The 25,047-nt window shown below is 44.3% G+C and overlaps 1 protein-coding gene and 1 pseudogene across 1 annotated transcript in view; both read right to left on the bottom strand.

The window, feature by feature from the left end:
- The window catches only part of LOC147692233 (SLC35A4 upstream open reading frame protein pseudogene), a 61,248-nt pseudogene extending 47,851 nt beyond the window's left edge, over positions 1-13,397 (bottom strand).
- Positions 1-25,047, bottom strand: part of LOC147692232 (neurexin-2-like) — a 1,848,214-nt gene that overhangs the window by 1,607,723 nt on the left and 215,444 nt on the right. The window lies entirely within an intron of this gene.

The raw sequence follows: 25,047 nt of genomic DNA, 5'->3' as shown, positions 1-25,047 counted from the left end.
GCACCTGTGCCGACAGTCGGTCGGCCCGTGAGGTGGCTCTGGCGACAGTATCCGCGGCTGTGCCCCATGGGTGAGCAGGAGTGACAGAAGAGGGGGGCCTCTGTTCAGTGGACCCTGGTGTAGATGTCTGGACCTATTTGGGTGGATTGCGGGCCCTGGTTCGTGGGTGCTTTCCGGGGGAGTGGCTCGGGTCTGTGACTAGGCCTACTGTGTCTGCACGCTGTGGGGGCTCCTGTGTGGGCGGCGGACCTGACCTGATCTGTGTCTGTGAGGCGCCGGATGCAGGTGGACATGACAAGGGACAAGGGCAGGGGCGGCGCCACAAAACATAGGCCCATTGACAAATTCACCGGCCCGGGTGGGGGAGCAGGCATGGCCGGAGGTCAGCAGATGGTATGACTGGTGTGTAAGAATGTATGCATGTATATTAGGATTATAATAGATTGTTAGGGGTACGTTCTTTTTTCTCATTGTCTTAACTTGCACTTTACTTAACTATATAAATTGTACTATGAATATTGATGAACTTTTGCCTAGGATGTTATATGACAAAATGAAATGTACAGATGTATAAAAAAATCTTTCTTCAAACCAAAATATCTGAAAAAACAAATAAAAATATGTTTTGATAATACTTTGATGTCCTAACTTTCCTCTTTGGCATCCCCCTATTTGTAAATATTGTTAGGATTTATTCCTTGTAAAAGCAATATAGGTCCTTTTAGAGGTATTTCTTATGATTTGCTTGTCTCTGTCTCCCCCCTCTGGACCTTAAATCAACTGGGAGAACTCTCTCTCTTCGCGGGTGCACACGCCACCAGGGCTGGAATCGGACTCCTTGTCTGAGCGAGGCGCAATCGAAAGGTTCCCGAGGGTCGTGCCAGAGGGGGAACAGAACATCTCAATCCTAGCGGCGCACTGTGTCTTGCGGAGCCTCCTCTCAGGGGGCCCTGCTCCTAGGCAACAGACTGTGGATCCTTGACTTGTTCTTTTTGTTGTCAGGATGGTGCAGAGGTGTTCCTCTATTTGGATTGAATGTATACTTGACGTATTTGGATAGAGGGAGTTGTTTCATGAGCTGTTTCCCCTCCAGTCTGGTACTTATGCGCCCAGTAGTTATGGACTGTAAGTTGGGGATCCATTGACGTGGGCGGCCCTTGGCCCTCCATTGGGGTCTGATTGCCAACCTTGCCGCAACAAGTACTTCAGCGTTTTTTGAGGTATGGGGTGGGGGCGGGGGGGTTTGTTCTTGTTGGGTATTGAGACGCACTTCCACAATGGGTTCACTACCCTTTCTGTGCACGTTCGCATGGCCCTCCACCCGTGCTGCGGTCCTGGCTCATCCCTGATGGCTGGTCGGTCTGAAGATGATCAGGTGCCCCCGGGTACCCTTCGTATTCTTAGCTGGAATGTGCAGGGGTCTTAGATAAAATCAAAAGGGGGGCGGTTATGCGCCAGGCGAAGAGGGCTAGAGCTGATGTTCTTTTGCTTCAAGAAACACACCTACTAGGTACAAAGGCCCTGTGTTTGCAGCGATATGGGTACCAACAATTCTTCCATGCTGGCTTCGCGAGGGGTTCGAGGGGGTGGCCATTCTAGTGCATCGTAGAATTCCATACGTTCACTCCAAGCAGTGAGCTGACACGCAGGGGCGGTATCTGTTTATCCGGGGCATGGTCGGGGGGATCCTTTGGTGCTGGGTTGCGTCTACGACCCACCCATCCTGCAGTGGTCGCTGGTTGAGAAATTGTTTACTGTGTGGGCGGACATACCGGACGTACTGTCAGTGGTGGGAGGGGACTTTAACGATGTCCTGGATGTGGTCAGGGATAGGCACAGGATTGGGGGGGTCTGGGCGGTGGCCAATCCACAAAACTGCATGATATGGTAGTGGGCTTAAATTGGGTGGACACATGGTGGCGCCTACATGGGGACAAACGGGAATACACATATCTTTTAGCAGTCCACGAATCCTTTTCCAGACTAGACTACATTTTTGTGCCCCGTGCAGTGGCTGGAAGGGTGGAGTCGAAGAAGATCCTCCCTCACGGGGTCTCAGATCACTCCCCAGTGTACGTGGATCTCCGGATGGGCAGGGGGCGGCAGCCATTCCGTTGGCATCTCTCGGTGTGGCACCTGCAACAGGAGGACTACGGGAGGCACATGAGTGAGGCTATTGATAACTATCTTGTCGGGAATGAGGGATCTGTCTCCAGTGCCGGGACGCTGTGGAAAGCGTTGAAGCCCACACTACGGGGTGGATATTGCTTGGTGTGCCGTGGCTCGTAAGAGGTGTAGGGCAGAGTTAGTGCGGGCCAAGGCAGAAATGGAGGTGCTTGAACACCAGAGTTGGGTGGCGGGTGAGGGTCAGGGAGTGGGGCAGTTGCTCCTGGCGCAACAGTCCTATGCAGCTCTTCTGTTGGATGAAGCACGGCAGGTCTGGCTGGCAACGCGCAGCAGGATATGTCAGTGGGGGGACAAGTCAGGCAAAATGCTACATCGGCTCTGTCAAGGCACTTTCCATGCTCAGACCCTCCCGGAGATATTTGACGAGGCGGGAGCTTCGATTACGGACCTGAGGGGCTGGCCGAGAGCTTTGCTGCATACTATGCAGACCTCTATGCCCGCAGGAGTACCTGCCGGAATATGTGGTGGACAATTTCATAGCCTACTTGCCGCCTAAAGCAGTGTCCGATGAGGTGCGCGATCGGTTGGAGCTTCTACTGACTGACGAGGAACTAGGCACGGCCCTGGGCGAGCTCAATTCTGGGAAGGCTCCCGGGCCAAATGGGTTCCCGAGTGAATTCTTTAAACTATATAACTTGCAGCTGGCCCGTCATTACCGGGCGGCCTTGGAGGAGGCCAGGGAACAGGGTAGGCTACTCCCGGATTGCAGGCATGCGTAAGTGGTGGTATTTAATAAGCTGGGTCAGCCCCGGAACACCATGCCTCCTACCATCCTATTTCTCTTTTGAACTTGGAGGCCAAATTCCTGGCCAAAGCGTTGGCTAACCGGCTCCTTCCCCATATCTCAGCGCTTGTACAGCCAGATCAGGCTGTGTTCATGCCCCAGAGGGTGACCAGGCACAATATAAGGCAGGCGCAGGTGGCGATGGCGGCTGTCCGACAGACCGGGGAGCAGGCGGCATTACTCTTTGCCGATATTGACAGGGCATTCGACTTGTTGAGTTGGGTCTATTTGTTCGCACTGCTGCCACGGCTTAATCTCGGACCCCACTTCATGTCCTACTAGGCACTTTTATACACAGATCTGACGGCGTCAGATCGGGTGGCAGGAGCGGTCTCTTCCAGTTTCTCTATCAAGCGCGGCACCAGGCAGGGTTGCCCCCTCTCGCAGTATTTATTCGCCCTGGCTATGGAGCCGTTAGCGACGTGGGTGCGCATTGATGCACAGCTACAGAGCTTTGAGTGGGCGCCGGGGCTGTCCGATAGGATCGCAGTGTATGCGGACGATGTCCTTTTTTTTACGGATCTGAATAGAACGGGCCACGCCTCCTGCGGATACTGCAGATCTTCGGGGAATCATCGGGTTTATAAATCCCTGCAAATCCACGCTGTGGGTGCTGGGGAAGTGGCTGAGGGTCAGCGATTGGGCATCCACACTTCAGGTGGTGGTGGGGCGCCTCAAATATTTGAGGTTGTTTCTCTCGGAGGTGTCGGCCATCTCCTGGGAGCGGAATCTGGTGCTGGTATGGGAGCGGGTTCGGGCAGATCTCAAGACCTGGTCACGTATGCCTCTGACACTCTATGGCAGATCTGCTATTTTTTAAGATGGTAGCACTTCCCCAGCTGCTTTACCAACTACAAAATCACCCGCCTAAATGGTTCCCGCTGGTGAACTCTGTGCTTGGGCAGTTTTTGTGGGAGGGTGCAGCCATGCGTGTAGCGCTGCGCAAATGCTTTCTATCCACCTATTGCGGAGGGTTGGCAACCTCGGACATCCTCTCTATTGCGGAGGGTTGGCAACCTCGACATCCTCTCATACTATCAGGCCTCACACCTACTGGTCCTGAACGAGTGGTGGTATGGCGACAGGGGGGAGCCGACATATGTATTGGAACGCTATCTCATGGGGTCCTACACACTGCACACTATTCTTTACTCTGCGCCGCTGCGGGGCGCATTGCCATCGGCCATGCGGGTGTTTTTTTAACTCTGGAGGCAGGCACTGCGCCGTATGGGGTGGTGGGATACTCTGACTGGCGAAACCCCCCTTCCCAGCCTCGTGACGCTACAGGGCTTCCGGGGATGGGATAACATTGGAATGTTGACCCTGGGGGATGTTCTGAGGGGCACGACGCTCAAGTCCTTTCAGGACTTACAAAAAGAATTTGGCATGCCTCGCTCCTAGCTCTTTCGGTACCTCCAGTTCCGTCATGCATTGTCCCCCAGCCTGGAGGGATTGGAGACTCTCCCCGAGTTTAGTCCATTAGCAGTAAAGATGTTTATAGGGGACCTGGAGACAAAGAAGATATCCCGAATCTATCAGTGCCTGGTTACGCATTGCTCCCCTATGCTGCAGAGGCTCCGGGAGACATGGGAGGAGGATGTCGGCGAGTTGAGGATTGGAGGAAGACTCTGGCCACCCCCAGGGGGGCGGCCATAGTAATGCGCCTCCGCATCATTCAATTTAAATACCTACACAGGGTCTACTTCACCAGGGTTCGGCTGTAGTGGGCAGGACTGATTGCCTCACCGGAGTGCCTTCGAGGTGGCCGGGAGGAAGGCATGTTCCTACTTACAGTCTGGTGCTGTGGTTCCCTAGATCGGTTCTTGAGTGGGGGTCTTTGCCTGCTTATCAGAGGTGTTGGGGTGGGAGCTCCCACGTACGCCACAGTTCGCCCTCCTGCACATAATGGAGAGGGTAGGGAGCAATGTGTACAAAAGACATCTGATGCAACTTGGCCTCACATTGGCAAAGAGGGACATAGCCAAGGCATGGAAAGATCCGCGGACCCGTCTGTGGCGCCGTGGAAAAATGGCCTAGACTTTTGTATGGGATTGGAGCAGCTGATCTTTGTCGCCAGGGGTTGCCCGCGAAAACACTATAAAATATGGAAATGCTGGGCAGACTATCGGGGCATGTGGCTTGAGCCTCCTGCTGTGAAGGAAGATCTTCCGGGGGAGTGATGGATGGGTCATGTGGCATTGGCTTGGTGTGGGGTGGGTGGGCCCGGGAAGTGGGTGTGCATATGCAGCTATTTCTCTGTGCTATTGCGGTTGTTTGTAGGTTGGACTCTGTAGACCTTGTGCTACTCTGAGGGGAGGGTGTAGGGGAAGGGGGGAGTTGGAGGGTGGGGGGGTTGTTGGGGGTGGGGAACGATAGTACCATATGTGTTGCTATGTCCTTTATCTGCTTGTTTTTCATCACAAAGAAAAGTCGATTGCCTTCCGGCTAATTTAATGTTTAATACCGCAGTTGTCTCTGGAGTGCAGAGCCCTGCAACATATGTACAGTCTGTCAATAAAATATGTTTTAAAAAAAAAAGAATATCAACTTTAGGTAAGTAATATTGATGTTAAAAATATCTAAAAAGTAAAAAAATATCTATTTTTTTAATTAATGTTATGTATTTTAGCATATATTTTAAATGTGTGATATATGTTTTTATATAAGAATTGTTTGTATTTTTTATATATGTGTTGGATTTCTAGTAGTTAATAATTGTTTCTAATTAGATGTTTACGTTTTTAGTTCCGTAGCGGGTTTATAGGGTAATAGGGTGAGAAGTAATTTAATTATATAAAATTAATTGATTATTTTTTGTAGTTATTAATATGTTTTTTATTTGAATTTTGCGTTTTTAGTTCCGTAGTACATTGTGGGTTTATAGTGGAATAGGGTGGGAAGTAATTTAATTATATTACATTTATTGAATATTTTTTATTTATTACTATTTGTTTAATTGAGATGTTATAGTGATAAATTTGTAAAGTAATGCATTATTAATTAATGTATAGTTGGTTGTTAATTTTAATTAGTTAATTGGAAATTAATTATGGTTATTGTGTAATTTATTTTATGTGTGCTTTGGTGTTTATAGGTAGAAAGAAACGGAAGTCACTTATTTGTAATTGATGAATTAATAATTAGTTGTTTATGAATTTTTATTTATTAATTGGTAATTAATTATGGTAATTGTGTTATTAAATTTAGGTGTGTGTTGTGGAGTGTATAGGAGTAAAGGGTGGTCAGTAATTTGTGTTTAATTAATGATTATATAGTTGGTAATTACTGTAAATTATTTGATATTTATTTTGTGTAATTGTTTATTTTTTTGTTGTTTTTACTTTTAACAGGGTAAAAGGAGGGTATTAAACAAATTGTCATTATTTAATTATTAGTTGTTAATAGTAACAGTTTAAAAAAAATTGAATTGTGTTTTGGGCATTATAGTGTTAAAGCATTTATACTCAATAGTTTATTTGTTTTGAATTAATAAGATTTTTTTATTGATTATTAATTACGTTTATTATGGAACTACATTTAATTTAAAATGTTGAAGTGTTTTGTTTTTGGTGTGGTGTTATAGGGTAGGAAATAAAACAAATACATTTATGTTTTGAATATTTTTTTTGGTAATATTTGCTACTTGTAAATAATTGTTTATAAGTGTATTTATTAATGTATTTGCTATATTATTTGCAGGTTTTTGTTATATGTCATTAATAATATAATATGTGTTATTTTTATATGCTTAATATATTAAATTTTATATTTTTAAAATATTGTTTATTTATTTTAATATTTTTTATATTTTGTAATATTATTTGCTTTTTTCCAATTGTTTGAGTGTTATTAGTAAATTTTGTTTCTCTGCTATCCAACAATTTCGCTAATGTTGCATTCACTGGAGTAGGAATAGTAATTTTTACCTCTCCACTAATCAGACCTGTCCCTACTGTTGCATTCACTGGAGTGGAAATAGTCATTTTTACCCCTCCGCTATCCAGCACTTTCCCAACTGATGCACTCACTAGAGTGAGAATAATAATTTTTACCCCACCGCTATCCAACACTTTCCCCACTGTTGCACTGACTAGAGTGAGAATAGTAATTTTTACCCCTCCGCTATCCAACACTTATCCTACTGTTGCATTCTTTGGAGTGTGACTAGTAATTTGTATCCCTATGCTATCCAATACTTTCCCCACTGTTGCCCACACTGGAGTGGGAATAGTAATTTTTGCCCCTTCACTATCCAGCACTTTCCCTACTGTTGAACTCACCGAGTGGGAATAGTAATTTTTGGCCCTTCACTATCCAACACTTTCCCTACTGTTGAACTCACCAAGTGGGAATAGTAATTTTTACCCCTCCGTTATCCAACATTTTGCCTACTGTTGCACTCACTGTAGTTGGAATAGTAAATTTAATTCCTCCACTATCCAAACCTATTTTTGCACTCACTGCAGTGGGAATAGTAATTTGTACCCGTGTGCTATCCAATACTTTCCCTACTGTTGTACTCTTTGGAGTGGGAATAATAATTTTTGCCCCACAACTATCCAACCCTTTCCCTACTGTTGCTCTCACTGGAGTGGGAATAGTAATGTTTACCCCTCCGCTATCCAACATTTTCCCTACTGTTAAATCACAGGAGTTATAATAGTAAATGTTATTCCTCCACTATCTAACACTTACCCTACTTTTGCATTCACTGGAGTGGCAATAGTCATTTTTACCCCTCCGCTATCCAACACTTTCCCTACTGTTGCCCTCTTTGGATTAAGAATAATAATTTTTACCCCTCCACTATCTAACACTTACCCTACTGTTGCACTCTTTGGAGTGGGAATAGTACTTTTTCCCCTCCTCTATCCAACACTTTCCCTACTGTTGCTATCACTGAAGTGGGAATAGTCATTTTTACCCCTCCGCTATCCAACATTTTCTCTACTGTTGCACTCACTGGAGTTGGAATAGTAAATTTAATTATTCCGCTGTCCAACAATTTCCATACTGTTGTACTTATTGTATTGGGATATGCAAGTTTATGTTTTTTTAATAGTTTAATGTTTTAATTTATTATAGAATTGTATTTATTTTAAATTATTGATATATATATATATATATATCATTTTTGTATCATTTTAAACTTTAAAAATAAATAAAGATAATAGTTAGTCAATTATTTTTAAGTAAATATATGTATATGTATACAATATTATGTTTGTGTGTTTATTTTTTTAAATTATATTTATTTTTTATATTTAGTTAAAATGTATATTAAATGTAATTTATTTTGTTAAAAATAATGTTAATATATTTAATATATTTCATTTTATTTTATATATATTTTAAAATCAATATTGTTTACATCTATATTTTTTACTACAATATTTTTGTAATTACCTGTTTAAGTATAGGGAGTCGATAGTTTTTGCATTCTATATTTTGTCTTCTATATTTTTGACATCTATATTTTTTACATCTATAGTTTGTCAGTGAACCGTTATCAATACCCGGGTATCCTGTAGCTCCAGAGGTTATGGTTAACAAGAAATTACTAGTTAGATGCTGAGGGTACCCTTAGATATGAGGATCACCAACAGTATCTGTGCTACTGGGTCAGATTCCCCTGGATTTCCTAATTTCTCTGCTGAATTTTCACTACGATGTTCATGTGAAAAGAACCCAAGCCACAGAGCTTTCCCAGATCTCTTGATGGGGCTGTGGCCGGTAAGTGCCTTCACTGGCCCCATCGGAATACAGCCGCCACTCTTAATGAGAATCTAAGGCCCCCATTAGGATGACGGGCGGACTCTGTCTGCCCACCATCCCATCGGAAAAAGGGACCGCCCGCCATAAGAGCGGGGGTCCCGATGGTGGCATTAGGATGCGCCCGCTACAGTGGCGGGCGCATCCCTCATTTTTTAGATTGTGGCGGGCGGTGCTCTCTGCACTGCCCGCCACAATGCTAAGAATGCATGTATGCATTTGCATACACGAAGCGGCAGGCACCGCGCGGTGCCTGCTGCTTCTTGAATGCAAATGCTGGGGGGTACCACAGGTAGCCCCGTGTGCACCCCTCACCTCTTCTTCACTCTGGGGGCCCCCAGAGTGAAGACCACATGCCTTTCCTTGCCGGCATCGCCGCCACGGAAAGGCATCTATCCAAGCCCATCATAATATGGCTGGCGGTGTCTAATAGAGACCGCCACCATATTAATCATTTTCTGCCCCATGGCGAGGGGGAATGAAGGTACGGATGGCGGGCGGATTGCCCCTGCCAGGCCGGCGGTGGCTACCGCCAGCCTGGCGGGGGCAATCCGCCCGCCATCCTAATGGGCCCCTAAGTGTTGAAAAAAGCATTTTATTGTGTTTACTTCCTATAGTTTTATAGGTGCCGCTTTCTTGCCCTTTAGTTTCATTCTGAACTATCATAAGGACTATTCCTAAGTATATTTAATCGCCTGAAGGATGAATATACCAATCTTAGGTCAGCTTTTTTGCAAAATATAAAAATACTAATCGCCTGATATTAATGTGTATATAAAGTGTGCTGCATTGTCCATCTGCTGGCTAATCCCTGCGCGCTAGCAGAAGCGAGCATGAGAAGTGAGACTTGATGATTCCGCAGACTCAAGCTTTCTCATGTCATTCCCCCAAAAAACAACATTATGACAGCAGCTGCCATATTAGCTTTTCTCATATTTCAAAGTATCTAACCCACTAAATATCTTACTAAAATAGCGCTCTAAATCTGACAGAGAACAACAAACTACCTCTCTAGCCCTCAAATATCTGCCCTCACACATCAAAGCCCAGAGGACTATGAAAGAGTGAAAGCTAAAAACTTTGTCGGAAATAATACAAATAATATCAACTGCAGTGTTGTGATTTAATCAGTGGTTGCATGGAATCTAGGATTCTCGTGGAACAAAAATCTCTCATTTCAGACGTAAGAGGGCAAGGTTATGAAATGTGTTTATTTGCTGCACCCTCTAGTCCGGCACATAATGTCAATATCTTAAATAATGATCATCCCAATCTGACCGCAGTGCACTGCTCACCAACGCCCGACTGGATTACTGCAACAGCCTATGCGAAATGGTACCGGAGTGATGACCAATATGCTTCAGAAAGTGCAATATGATGGTGTGAGGCCGCGCATGGCCTGGGGAATCGAGGTAATCTTTCATTGCATCAGTTGTCCCATTACTGGATTCCAATGCAACGACAATGAGATGTAAGACACTGCCAACAAATGAAAGTGGTTATCTCTGTAAGTGTGTGCATTCAATAACCCACTCACTTCTTCATTTTTCCGGTTACACGAACCACCTCTTCAATGATACTTTTCTTTGCAAGCAAAAGTGCTTTGTGCACCATATGTTGCACACCATAATTAAAGGCATGCCCTTGGACAGTTATCGTTTTGAATGAAAAATGATTTTTTTAAAGTCTGAAATGTTGGCATGAAAGCAGATCGTGTCTGCCATAGTGAGGGATTAGGTTGGACTGCCTCCACCCCCTATTCAGCCTGAATCCCCCAGTCCCATTTAAGGAGTCCTCCGTTCCGACTCCCTTCCAAACGAGAAGCCAAGATTTGAAGCCAACGCGCTTTTTGTTTGTGCAAAATACATATTTATGTGTTATTACTGTCTACGTTCCCCTCCCACACTTTGTATCTGTTTAATCATATCTCCTTTTTACTGCCTCTCGAAGCATGACAGGGTCCTGTCAGTTCTGTCAAACTGCAATTACCGCCTGCTCAAAAGCGGCGCTATGAGAGCGAACGTCATCTCCCTTCGTGGGGCACGCGCCTCCCTTATGGGACAAAGGCGCCACTTAAAGGAATCTCAAGGGGCATTAGAAATATTCGAGAATATCTGTCTAAAATCAGAAGCTGCGTTTTTAAACTTGACACAGTGTTTTTAATGTGCGCAAACGGGCCCAAAGTTTGCCCCAGAGGTTTCTGGCTGTCTGTGTTCTCACAGCAGGTAACAGAAACACACAAAGGAGCAACAGAGATTTTCACTCGAGGACGAAACCGTAGAAATGTTGGTTGTAAAAATGGCAAGTGTCATGATGACATCATCATGAATGGCAAGTGCGTGAAAGTGCAACAGGTATAAGTGTGTGGAAAGGGGCCTGGGCTGACTGAACAGCTGCTCAGTCAAGCACTTTTTTGTTTTTCGCTGAAGAAATGGATCTCAATTGCATACTGCTTGTTCTGAGGTGGCTGCATGGGGCTGGGTGTAGTATTGGAGAAGGGGCAGCAGGCGCTTGTGTTGAACATTCTGTAAAACAGAGAGCTTAGAGCACCAGCGCTATCTTTAAGGGGCCTAACCTCATTAGCAAGGGTAAGAGGCTCCAGTGGAATAAGATAAACTCTTTACTACTGCACCCACGCATTATTAGGGGCGTCGAGGCAAAGAGGCTATTAGAGGGTACACTGACTGCGCTCAAAGAGGTGGACCCAGAGTCAGTACTTTGCCCATGGCTGCCTTCTGAAAGGTTGTAAGGGGGTCCCAAGGACCCAGACAACCACTTGCAGGTGGGTGCAGTCACTCACTGCACCCACCTACAGGGGGATCTCAGTCTCATCTTTCTAGACTAGGTCGTGTACCAACTGTAATGTGAAAGACAGAGCTGCTGCTGCTTCAAACAACTGCTCCTCTTTTCATTAATGCGCTGCACAAGGGCGGGCTTAAGTTTGCCGATGCCATGACGGCAGCACATTTTGTGCAAGAGGAACCACTGTCCCTTTTAGTGCCCCTCGTAAAGGTGTGCAGCGGAACAAATAGGGACAATACACCCTAAGAGTAACACAGCTCTGGTTGTAGGCGGGTGGGGCTCAATGAAGTGTGGTTAAGGTACAGTTATTTTTTGCTGTACACAAAAGAGGTCTGCTTACCCACCAACATCAAGTATAGTGTTGGGTAGTAAGCATGTGCCCTGTTAAAAGGGTTTTGTTCATAAAGTTACTGCTGCTGGCCACTGGAGGGCAGGCTAATTGAATGCAGCTTCCACACCCCTTTCCCAGCCTTTTGTTCCTCTGGTATGTCTTGGCTGAAGGGAACACAGAACCCAGAAGACAGCTTTCTCTCAGATATTCAAGAAGAATTCATGGACATATCCAAATAAATTACTGGCCTTTCCACCAAAATGTAAAGCGGGTCAACCAACCAGATTGGTGGTTGGCTCCCAATCTCCTTCAATAAGATTGAAAAAGTAAATCAAAATCCAGGAGCCAGCATATGAACACTCACTTCATGATAAATTTCTACTCCAAAATGTATGGAGGAGATGCTTGCTATCGTCCATAAAACCTTCGACAAAAACCATATCAGCCCATATCACTCCAGAATGCTAATCTGTGCTCTTCAAACATTTTACATGCATTACATCCCCATTTCTTCTTATCTACAGAACTTCGACACACAAGCCTACATTTGCTGAGCTTTTCCTAGAACCAGTCTTGAGATCAGTTTAAGAGTCCAACCTCTGCATGTTACAAACCTAAATCGCCCAAAAGCAAATGATTGCTATACAACCATGGATTCACTGAATCGTATACAATGATGCCTTAACCAATACCCACACTGTTGGGCATACACTTGACTATTTTTTTGCCCACCATTACCTTGTCACAGTGTCCTGCAGACTTCACTGGTCATGCAATACATTCACTTTAGGCTCCGTACCTCATCTGCCTGAGTGACAAACTAAAGTACACAAAAAAGTGATGGTTTGAATGCTTTATTTAATGTCAGCTACTGAAATTACTCAGGTTGTATCCCACTCCTACAGTATTCTGCACACCTTGCCATCTCAGTTCAGATCCATATGCAAAGCAATGTATACCATGCTCTGATGGAAATAGTCTAGCCAAAACTGTGAGGCCAGATCCTCTCTGAACATGAATACAAGCATCCCAGAACCAGTTTCGCCATGGTTAGGGCTCATCAGCCAGGTATAGCTTGGTTCCAGTGACACAGTGTTCACGGGCCCCACCTCTGAGCATACTCGTCCCACTTAGGGCAACACTCTAAAGTATACAAAAAGTGATTGAGGAAAGGGTTGAATTAATCTCAACCACTGCTAATTACTCAAGGCCACATCCCAGTCCATCGTTTTTCTGCATACCATGCCACCTCAGTTTGGACCGAGCCAAATTCAATGCAAATTGGATGGGTATGCCCAGAAGTCAAAATCCATTTACTTCTCTTAGCAGTTGAAGTCTTTCTTAGAAGTCCAAGTGTTTTTATCTTAGCACTTCTGCACTCCTTCATGCTGTGTTGAAAATGGAAATCCTCCTACCAGACTCCCAGACATCCTCAACAAAGGTGTTCAATTGGTCTCTACTGGGGAGATACTTCCAGGCCTCCAGACAGTCTTGCAGTTTCTCTATGAGGAAGCCCCCCATGTTGCAGTAATGGTATTCCACACATGGTTTGGGTTTTTCCTGAGCAGCATCATCTTGGTCTTTGACCTTAATATTGTTGTAAATATTTCACTGGATCCAGAAATCATGTAAAAAATATTATAATCCCAAGAATATCATGGGGCAGAATGACACAGGTAAGAATATTCTTTTCGAAGTATTTAATATTTTTTTAATATAGTTGTATATAATATTGTTTTTTAAATATTCAGCTATATTTTATTACATTTTGCAATATAAATTATTATTATGTTAGTATTTATTATGTGTAATTATTTTTAGTCTAACGTGTTTCTTTTTTGCTTTAGTAATATATTTTAAAGGTTTTTTTCTTTCATTTGTATGTATTTATTTATTCTAGGGTTGCATGGTTTGTAGGAACGTAGGGGGGAAGTTTCTTTTATATATTTTATAATTGTTTAAAAATGGAATTTTTTTATTGTATGCTGCAACACATCTTTCTCACAATGAACTCTAGTTGATTTTTGCAACAAGGCTACTTGTGAGTATTGATATTTTAATGGGCATATCTTAAAGCCAATTATTATTTAATTTTAGACTTCTTGTCGATTAAATGCTTTTAGGATAATTTTAGTCTGTACCTTTATGCATACATCAAATGTGAATAAAGATATTTTGATTTGATTTTGAATTGTTGCTGCCGCACCTGGCAATCTTTATAGTATCCCAACACAAAATAGGTTTGCTGCACTATCCACTCTTGATTTCAATGATTGACAAGAAAACATCCATCTCGAAGGACTAGTGACCTATACATTAAACCCAGAAGGCCAGATGTTAGATAGTTTCTTCAATACACAGGAAATAGATATTCATAACTCTACAGTAGAGAATACCCTAAATACCCAAAATCGAATAGGACCAAATGATGAAACTAACTTAGTACAAACAAAAATTAGTCCTGAACTCCCGGGAAATTCATCAATTAAGATAACTTCTCCCAGACATAACAGAAGTACTTTCTCAATACATATAACTTTCTGGAATATAGCAGGTTTGCTGGCTAAAGTAACAAACCCTAACTTTATAAACCAAGTGACTGCGAGCAGTATTATCTGTCTTCAGGAAACTTGGGCCATTGAGCCATTACATATAATGGGATACAAGACTTTTCTTTCCTCAGCAAAAAAATCTTCATCTGGAAGAAATAGCGGTGGCTTAATTATCTATATAGCCAATACTTTACACCATGAAGAGATCGTCCCTGTTAAATTAAATGAGAATTACCAAATAGTTATTCTAAAGACAACCAAACATACGCTATACATTATTGTAAACTTCTATAATAATAAGAAACTAGACGATCTGACCAATCTTCTTCAAGAGATTTCTCTAACTCTACAAGACTTAAAAGAGAAATTCATTAATAAAACATGTACCATACTTTGGAGTGGCGACTTCAATATCCACTTATGTGAGAATAATAATACAGATAAATGTGGGATTGAGGAAGATGATGGTAATATGATAACTCACTTTACTCACTCATACGAACGCGAAAAAATGAATGAGGCTGTAACTGAACTAGAATTGGGCTTTGCAAACGAATTAAAAACTTCCCAAGTAACCTTTACACCAACCTTTAATGGTAGGGGACTAATGAGTCTGATAGACTACGTCATGATCTCAGCACATAAAGGCCCAAATATAGAATTATTTGAAGTAGTCAAAAACCCTTTAAGTGATCACTTCCCGATTGTAATCGCCCTAAGAGAACAAAAAAAACAAAAAGATTTTGATACATCTTCTTTACTACATCAACAAAACCTAGAGCTGGGTTCTCTTAACGGTTATACCCTAAAATGGGGAAACATTGACAAAAAAGGGATCCCTTTAGGAGTAGTTACAGCATGCAAAAACGAGATATCACTTTGTCTAGACTATGAGGCAAAAAGTTCTAATATAATAGCTAGTTTCAATACTATTACAGAAAAGATCAAAAAGGCACTAACCAGATCTTGTAAACAGAAAAACTGTGCAAAGAAAGGCTGGTTTAATTCAGCTTGTACTAAAGCACACATAAAACTGAAAAAAGCATTGGGCAGGAAACATAGAGACAGGGAGGAAATTACCGCTCTAAGGAGAGAATATGCCTTAGCAATGAAAAACAGAAAACAAGAGATAAAAACCGATCTATGGGAGCGTCTAAAGAAAAGCTCAGAACTCAAAGACAGCGTTGAGTTCTGGCAAATAGTAAGGTCACCATACCTTACAGGTAAGGAGGATATACCCTCTATCGATGTTGCAATTACTAACACTGAATGGGTAAATCATTATTCAAATGTTTTTGGTTTAGGATCATCATATAATATGGAAACAATGGACTCATTGAATCAAGTCATCTATCCGTTAAACCTGCAGTTTACGCATGATGAGGTACAGAAAGCATTAAGATCCTCAAAAATAGGAAAGGCCCCGGGGCCAGACGGGGTTCCCGTTGATATTTTTAAATACGAGGAAGAACTTTGGTCCCCGCTCTTGACAAATGTATTAAACGCATCACTAGAAGAAGGCCTGATAAAATCATGGAAGACCTCTGTACTTGTCCCGATCTTTAAAAAGGGAGACCGAAACTCACCAACTTGTTACAGGCCTATCTCTCTCCTGGACTCTCTTGGGAAGGTCGCTGGTCGGATCATTCTCGAGAGACTCCAGGAGTGGGCAGTTACTAATAACGTTATATCAGATATACAGTACGGATTCCGTGAGGGTCTAGGTACTGTAGATCAAGCGTTAAACCTGTCCCTACTGGCAGGAAAGTATTTAGAGGCCAAGGGGAGTGTCTTTCACATGGTGTATGTAGATCTATCCGCAGCCTTTGATTGTCTTATACACTCAAGGCTGTGGATGATCATGCTGAAAATGGGAGTAGACCCTCCTATCGTGGACTTCCTACGAGAACTCTATACCGGAACAACAGGCAGAGTGCGATTCGGGACAAAGGGCCAACTGACAGATAGCTTCGGTGTGGAAAAGGGGGTCAGACAGGGATGCGTTCTGGCCCCCTTTTTATTCACCCTCTACACAAATGGCCTCGAGACAGCAATGCTTGAGGGAAGTAAAGATCTCCCCTCGGTTGGTCGTCGGCATATACCCGCTTTGCTATATGCCGACGACGCGGTCATTTTGGCCAGAACTTTAGTGGAACTGCAGCGAGAGCTGGATAAATATTGTGAATTTATGTTAAGTCTGAACTTGTTTTTAAATGTTAAGAAAACTTTTACTATGCATGCAGGGAAAAAGAGCCTGAAACCTAAAAGACTATTTGTGAAAGGAGAAGCTTTGGAAAGAACATCCACTTACCAATACTTGGGAATCGTCATTGATGACAAATTTAAGTGGAAAGCAGCAATTACTGCTAGGAAACTATCCTTTCTAAAAGCAACAACAGCCTTGAGATCATTTGCTCAAAAACTGGGTCATAAACCACCTTTAGAAATGTTAAAAATCTACAAGGCAAAGTGTGTCAGTACTGCTATCTATGGGGCAGGGATATGGGGGTACGCAAATGTGACTGTCTTACAAAAAACAGAAAACGCCTTTTTAAGATCCCTACTAGGGCTACCGAAAAATTCCTCTACATACGCCTGTCATGAAGAGCTGGGCATAGACCATCTAGAGGATATTATAAGAACTCAACCTATAATGCTATGGCGCAGAATTTGGGTCACTGAACAATGCCACCTAACCCGACTCATTATTCAAGACATACAGACGCTTGAGCACTACGGGAGGATGAAATGGACAGCCTATGTAAAAGCCTTTTTAAAAGACATGGGATACCGTCATTATTTTACAGATCCATCATCTCTAAACAACATCTCCAAATTAGAACTGAGGAAAGCATGTCTTTCACATCTGCGTCAAATACGTCTGCTAAAAGAAATCCATAAATCCTCTGTACAACAAAGTTTATTGGTTCAAACAGTACCATCTGTTGAACCTTATTTGATGTATAATATGACTCAATTTGAAAAATTACTTTTGACACGCTTTAGGTTCAATATATTCAATTTAATGGTCTGTTTCCCCACACAGAATGATTGGTCATCAAAATTGTTGTTGTGCCCTGGCGATTCCCAATCACAACAGTCAACGATACATACAGTCCTATTTTGTAAATTCTATGAGGCACCCCGCAGACAATGGCTATCGCCCATACTAAAATACTGGGGCCTACACCAATGTCGCCCAGCTTACCTGGCGTTACAATATCTTGAAAATGAACTGATAGCAAAAGCAATTGTACGCTTCCTGAAATTTTGCATACGCCATCGGTCTAATCTCTGATAATTAAATGAATGAAGAGACCATAAGGAATGGCAGTAAAAGTTTACCCATTTTTTAAAAATACTGTGATTTTATAAACTGTATTTTAAACTTATGACTTTTAACAGTTTTTTTTAACTGAACCAATGTATAAAAATGTATTTCTATGAACTTTTATGGTTTTTCATTTTAAAAACCGAATAAAGGTATTTTGAATTGAATTGTTTAGAAATAGTTTAGCTTTTATACATTTTATTTTGTTCATTCTGTTATTAATTATACATATCATAGTATTTATAAATTATTTAATAGATAACTTAAAAAGACAATTCGTCATCCAGGGCTTTAACTATTTACGCCTACTTAGATAAATAGTTATGTAAATTTATTGTGTTTTTTAAATGTTTATATTTATCAAATGTATACTGTTTCAGTATTTTCATATAATATTTAATTTATTGTTTTCTTTTTTAATTATTATGTACTATTCACTTTTTTTCTAGCATTATTTTTACATTCTTTTGTGAGTGCTGGCATTTTATAATATTAGTATATTAGTAGGGTGGGAAGTGTTTTATATATATAACGGCTGCGAGGGCATGGCTGGTCGAACAAAGCTGGCGGGTGGGAGTGTAGAAGGTCAGGCGGTTGTTGAGGTACCTGGGGCCCAGGTCGTGGAGGGCCTTGTGTGCGTGGGTGAGGAGTCGGAACGTGATTCTCTTGTTGACGGGGAGCCAGTGCAGGTCTCTCAGGTGTCCGGAGATGTGGCTGTGACGGGGGATGTCCAGGATGAGTCGTGCGGAGGCGTTCTGGATGCGTTGGAGTCTCTTCTGTAGTTTGGCTGTGGTTCCGGTGTAGAGGGTGTTTCCGTAGTCCAGTCGGCTGGTGACGAGTGCCTGGGTGACCGTCTTCCTGGTTTCGGTGGGGATCCATCGGAAGATCTTCCGGAGCATGCGTAGGATGTTGAAGCACGAGGACGAGACGGTGTTGACTTGTCTGGTCATCGAGAGGGAGGAGTCCAGGATGAAGCCCAGGTTGCGAGCGTGGTCTGTTGGTTTGGGTGCGCGTCCCAGGGCCGGAGGCCACCAGGAGTCGTCCCAGGGCAGAGGAAGTTGTTCCCAGGATGAGGATTTCCGTCTTGTCTGAGTTGAGTTTCAAGCGGCTGTTCTTCATCCACTCGGCTACTTCTTTCATCCCTTCGTGTAGGTTGGTTCTGGCGGTAGCTGGGTCGTTGGTGAGGGAGAGGATCAGCTGAGTGTCGTCGGCGTAGGAGATGATGTTGAGGTTGTGTTGGCGTGCGATGGCCGTGAGGGGGCTCATGTAGATGTTGAAGAGGGTGGGGCTGAGTGATGATCCTTGTGGTACGCCGCAGATGACTTCAGTGGCCTCGGAGGGGAGGCGGACTCTCTGGGTTCTTCCAGCGAGGAACGAGATGATCCACTCCAGAGCCCTCTCTTGGATTCCGATGTTGCTGAGGCGTTGTACTAGGGTGCGGTGGCAGACAGTGTTGAACGCTGCGGAGAGGTCCAGGAGGATGAGGGCAGCTGTTTCCCCATTGCCGAGCAGGGCTCGTATGTCGTCAGTGGCTGCGATGAGGGCGGTCTCGGTGCTGTGGTTGGCTCGGAAGCCGGACTGCGAGGGGTCGAGGGATCCGTTTGTCTCGAGGAAGGCGGCAAGCTGTCGGTTGACGGTCTTCTCGATGACTTTGGCAGGAAACGGGAGGAGCGAGATGGGGCGGTAGTTCTTGAGGTCGATGGGGTCTGCTGATGGTTTCTTCAGGAGGGCGCTGAGTTCGGCATGCTTCCAGCTCTCCGGGAAGGTGGCGGTGTTGAAGGAGCAGTTGATGACGTCTCGGAGTTGGGGTGCGATGACGGAGGCGGCCTTGTTGAAGACGTGGTGGGGGCATGGGTCGGTTGATGATCCGGCGTGGATGGTGTTCATAGTGTGGATGGTGTCTTTGGTGCTGAGCGGGGTCCAGGCTCAGAGGGTAGTGGTAGGGGGCGTTGGTTCGGTGGTTGGGTGCGTGGGCTGTGTGCCAAAGCTGTTGTGTATGTCAGTGGTCTTGTTGTGGAAGAACGAGGCGAGTGAGTCGCAGAGTTCTTGCGAGGGGTGATGTTGTTGGTTCCGGCGCTGGGGTTCGAGAGCTCTTTGACGATGTTGAAGAGTTCTTTGCTGTTGTGTGCGTTGTTGTCTAGTCATTTCTTGAATGCTGTTTTCTTGGTGGCGTGGATCAGCTGGTGGTGTTTGCGGGTGGCGTGCTTGAAGGACGTCATGTTGTCTGTAGTCGGGTCTTTGCGCCAGGCTTTCTCGAGGGTGCAGCAGTTCTTCTTGGAGTTCATGAGATCGTCGTTGAACCAGGAGGCCTTCTTGCTGCCGGGTCTGCTGGGATGGTTTTTCAGGGGTGCGAGGTCGTCATCGCAGTTGGAGATCCACTGTGTGAGGTTGTTGGCTGCCTGGTTGGGGTCCGTTGAGCTGGTGGGAGAATTCAGGTTCAGGGATGTGGAGAGCTGGTCGGAGGTGATCTTGTTCCAGCTCCTGTGGGGAACCTGTTGCAGGTGGTGGTGGGTCGTGGTCCAGCTGAAGTGGACGCAGCTGTGGTCTGTCCAGTGGTGTCCGGTGGAGTGGCTGAAGGAGACGTCCTTGCTGGAGGAGAAGAAGGGGTCAAGCGTGTGTCCGGCGTAGTGGATGGGGGTGTTCACCAGTTGCTTGAGTCCGAGGTTGGCGAGGTTGTCCAGCAGGGTGGTGGTGGTGGTGTTGCTGTCCTTGTTGTTCTCCAGGTGGAAGTTGAGGTCCCCTAGGAGGATGTAGTCAGCGGAGGAGTGGGCGTGTGGGCTGATGAAGTCTGCGATGTCTTCGCTGAATTGTGTGCGGGGTCCCGGGGGTCTGTAGACGAGGGTGCCTCTGAGTGTGGTCTTGGGGTCAGTGTGTATCTGGAAGTGGAGATGTTCGGCGGCTGTGAGGGTGTCGTCGGAGTTGGTCGTGATGCGGATGGTGTTTTTGTGGATGATGGCGATGCCTCCTCCTGTTTGGTTGACGCGGTCCCTCCGGGTGATCTTGTATCCGTCCGGGATGGCAATGGCGATGTCGGGCGCCTGAGGAGGCGTTCATCCATGTTTCCGTGACGAAGGCGACGTCTGGAGATGTGGTGTCGAGCAGGTTCCAGAGTTTGACGGCGTGCCTGTGGACGGAGCGGGTGTTGAGCAGGATGCACTTGAGGTGGTTGCTGCTGGTGCTCGGCTTGGTGGGTGCGGTGCAGGTCCGGATGCAGGAGAAGTCGCAGAATCAGCAGCAGAAGGGTCAGTGGGTGCGTCGCGGGGTGGCTCGGTAGCATCCGGGGATCCGGCCGGTTTTGAGTGCGTTGAGAGTGGCGGCGTCGTAAGTCCGGCGGGTGGGCTGATGTCTGCGGGGGCCAGGGGTTCTGGGGCTGGGCGCGGTCCAGGCGTGGACGGGCGCAGACGGCACACGATCGACGTGCCCGCTGCGCGTGGACGCTGCGCGTGCGCGGGATGTCATAAGAAGGGAGCCGGGAGGGAGGGTCCGCTGGGTGGCGGGAGCGGGGGATCCAATCGGCTGGCAGGGGCGGGGCCGCAGGGAGGCAGCGGCGGGAAAATTGGGTGCGGGCGGGCGGGCGGCTCTGGGGCGGCTGGGTCGCCTGCGGTGAAGTGAAGGCAGCGGCGGAAAAATCAGGTACAGGCGGTGAAGAACAGGTAGCAGGAGGAGCGTGGGGGCGACCAGGCCTAGGTAAGGCACTTTCCCATCTGTTGCTCAGTTTGACGTGGAATAGTAAATTGGACCCCTGCAAAGTTCAATACTTTCGCTACTGTTGCTTATGTAGGAGTGGGAGGAATAAATCTGACAACTTGAAAGTCCAACTCTTTCCACACTATCTCTCAGGTTGGAGTGGAAATGGTAAATTCAACCCCTGCAAAGTCCAACATTTTCCCTAATGTTGCACAGGTTTGAGTGGGAACAGTAAATCTGACACATCCAAAGTTCAACACTTTCCCTACTGCTGCTAGGTTTGGAGAGGGAATAACAAATTTGACCTCTCCAAAATCCAATTATTAATTTTTTTTAATTTGTCTTGCTTTTTTAACAAATATTTTTGGTGAATTATTTTTACAAGTTATTTTAGTTTTAATAAAAAATGTAATTGCATATTTTTTGTTTTTGGTAGTAAAATCAAGGGTCTTTTTACAATGCACATCCGACCGACATCGTAGCAGATTTGGGATGGACCGACAAGTAGTCGAAGGTCCCCCAGCCAAATTATGATGGGATTGTCATGTAGGCGGTCAGAATCGTAATTTTTTCCATTGCGGCCCAAAAAGGGTTGTAGCGCAAGACACAATGGAAAAATTGATGTTTTCAAACATCCATGCCCTGTGTGCTATGATGCCTAGCACACGGCGCATGGATGTTTGGGTGGCACCACAGATGCCTCCCTGGGCCCACAGCCGAGGCCCACGGGGGACAGGGGCACTGCTAGGGGTCCCCAAGTTCCATTCCGGCAGCGTTTTAATGGCAGTCAGACCGCCAAGAAGAGGCAGTTGGAATGGGCCATCATGATCCTTACTGCGGTGCCTGAGCAGTCACTCCCCCTATTGTAGGGTATTACATTCCAACCGACAGTTCTACGGGCTCCTTGAGCCCATCAGGAACGTTGGTCAGTCCCTCCGCCCACTGCCTCTGAACTCCGTGCATCATAATGCAGCAGTCGGACCGAGGTACCAGATGTCGGATGGACCGCCACCGACAGGCCATCGATGGCGGTTCGTCCAACATCGTTATTGGCCTTAATTGTAATAAATTATTTTTCAAAATATTTTCTTGTATGTATTTACTTTTTATAACTTTTCAGTTTTTTTTAAGTGTTCTTAATTATTTCTAGCATTTGTTATTGTATTATTGATGTTAATCTAATAATAATATTTATTTCTGTGTTTTGTTTGTTTTTTCTTTATTTATTTTGATATATATATTTTTATTCAATGTCTTTGAGTTATATAAAATGTAATAGTTTTTAAGTTAATAAAGTTCATAATGGTAAATATTTTAGATTCTATATAGCTACTTATTTAATGATGATATTTTAGTCCTGTCCTCTATATTTTAGCAGTTAATATTGTTTGTGCTTTACATAGAAAGTCCCAAAAGTCAATATTTGTATCCTCAATATTTTTTGTCCAAAATTTAGTAACACAATATTTGTAGAAAAAAGGAAAAGGGGGGGGGGAGTCCTTTAGACCTTTTCACTAATCATATTATTGTACATATTGTCTGCTGTCTGAAACTCGTAACTCTGGATTGAATCTACAAGACTGTTTTTCTTCTTTTCCATATAGTGGTAGGAGATCTTTTGATATATTCAGTTCTCCTATGCCTCTTGTTGCTTTTTCCGATCATATTAATTGTGGGTTACCCCATTGTTGTGTGATTCCTTTTCTAATTTCAGCACCCATTCTCTGTCTGATCTATTAAAAGGGGTCACTACAATGTTCAGGTGAAGTAGGGAAGCCCTGCAAAATACATCTGCTCAAGCATCCATCTTAAGTACTATCATAATATGCCTGATACAAAATGGAACCCATGGTGGTTGTAGTAATATGCACAGTTTTGCTTTCAATGCTCATCCTTCATATACACATCATTGACATACAAGTATCACATTCTCAAAAACTCACATGCAACATCTATAGAGCTTATGGATGAGCAAATAATCCAGTTTTAAGAGACTGGTCAGAAAACGTTAAAAATATGAGAGGGCCCTGTACACTGGTAACAGGAAAAAAGGACTGCTCTACATGATAATCAATTTGCTGAAACCATTATCAGTTCCCTACACCCGGGGCAGATGCCAGCAGACACTCTACGTATAAAAGGAGGCCCTTCCAACCATAGATCCCTGCACTAGGTCTCACTCCAGATCATGGAAATACCAAGTGCACAGGCATACTCATTGTGTGTGCTAAGATGTGGTCAAAACATTACAGATTGTTATGGGGACTTCTAGGCAGGGGCACACTCTGTCTAGAGTAATGGAGGTGACTTTTCACAGCGCCAACATAACCCAACAATTTTGGTTCAAGAGTTGCACCATTGACTGAGAACTATCCTTGACAAAATCAACAGTGAAGACCACTTTCTGTACAAAGCCAAATATCTAGAAAGGTATCTTGAAGCAAAAATCAAAGATGACTTTTTGCTTGACCTCTCCACCCATTCCATGAAAGTGACTATTTTCCTTCAACTCTCTATCTGTTGGTGACTTTACAACCTCAGGACTACCTGTGGTTCACCAGGAGCACTGTATATCCCACACAGTCTAGGCCATCCTCATTAAAAGCTCTGATGCCATCCCAGCTGGAAATATCATCAATCTGGAATCTGCCTTAATCCCCGCTGACTCAAAACCCCCTACATGAACCCTTCTACATAAAGAATCTTATGAATCATTTTTTAAAGTACCTGACTTCAATCTTATGGAACAATGTAATTAAGGCGAGGTTTGCATTACTCCTCTCCTTAGCAATCTAACAGTAGAAGTGCCTGCATACAATTATCAGCCTTAGAGGAAGAAAGAAATCTTCTCTAAATTCTAGGCAGGAGTCTGGTCTATTCAGAGCACATAAATCAGTACTGATAGCATTAGCGAATTACACCACTATAAATAGAATATAGTAGACACGTCTGCAATTTGACCTTCCAGTCCCTCTCGATATGGTCCGTTATCTTGTTCTAGACACCTAGCTATAAAAGGATGCAAGGAACACTCCTTCCTTAGACTGCCTTCTTCCTCACTAACAGATCCATTATCATCGCCATTTCATTCAATTACCTGAGTTCCTCAATGATTTTACATTGTCCTTCTTTTCTATAATATGCATCTTAATACACTACAGGTGTCCAAATCTCCCTTCAACCTCAACTGCTACATTTTTGTTGATTACATGTAAAACATATAAAACTGAGAACCAATCAGATCTAGAGGCATGTGCCAAGCGATACCAAAGGGGATGATGGACAGAGCGTCTGAGCAAATCAAACACTCACCCCGAATCAACTGATCTGGGTTTAATCCATCATTATTCTTTAGCTCACTCCACCACCCCAGTTCAGACAAGGCCATACGCAAATCAGTCTGACCCTGTGCCTCATGGGAACAGTCCAGCCCGAACTGCCAAGCATGTGCCATCAGACAATGACTTCTAGATGCTGACCACTGTAAGCTGACCAAACGTCTCAAATTAAACACATCACTAATGAACCATGTGATAAAAAAATCAACCACATTCCACCAGTCTACCATCTAGCCAAAGGTTGATGGTCCACCTCCTAGTCC

This window comes from Lissotriton vulgaris, chromosome 9 (genome assembly GCF_964263255.1).
Source record: "Lissotriton vulgaris chromosome 9, aLisVul1.2, whole genome shotgun sequence".
NCBI classification, from domain to species: Eukaryota; Metazoa; Chordata; class Amphibia; order Caudata; family Salamandridae; genus Lissotriton; species Lissotriton vulgaris.
Note: the sequence above shows the minus strand (reverse complement) of the source record. Positions and strands in the feature narration are given on the sequence as shown.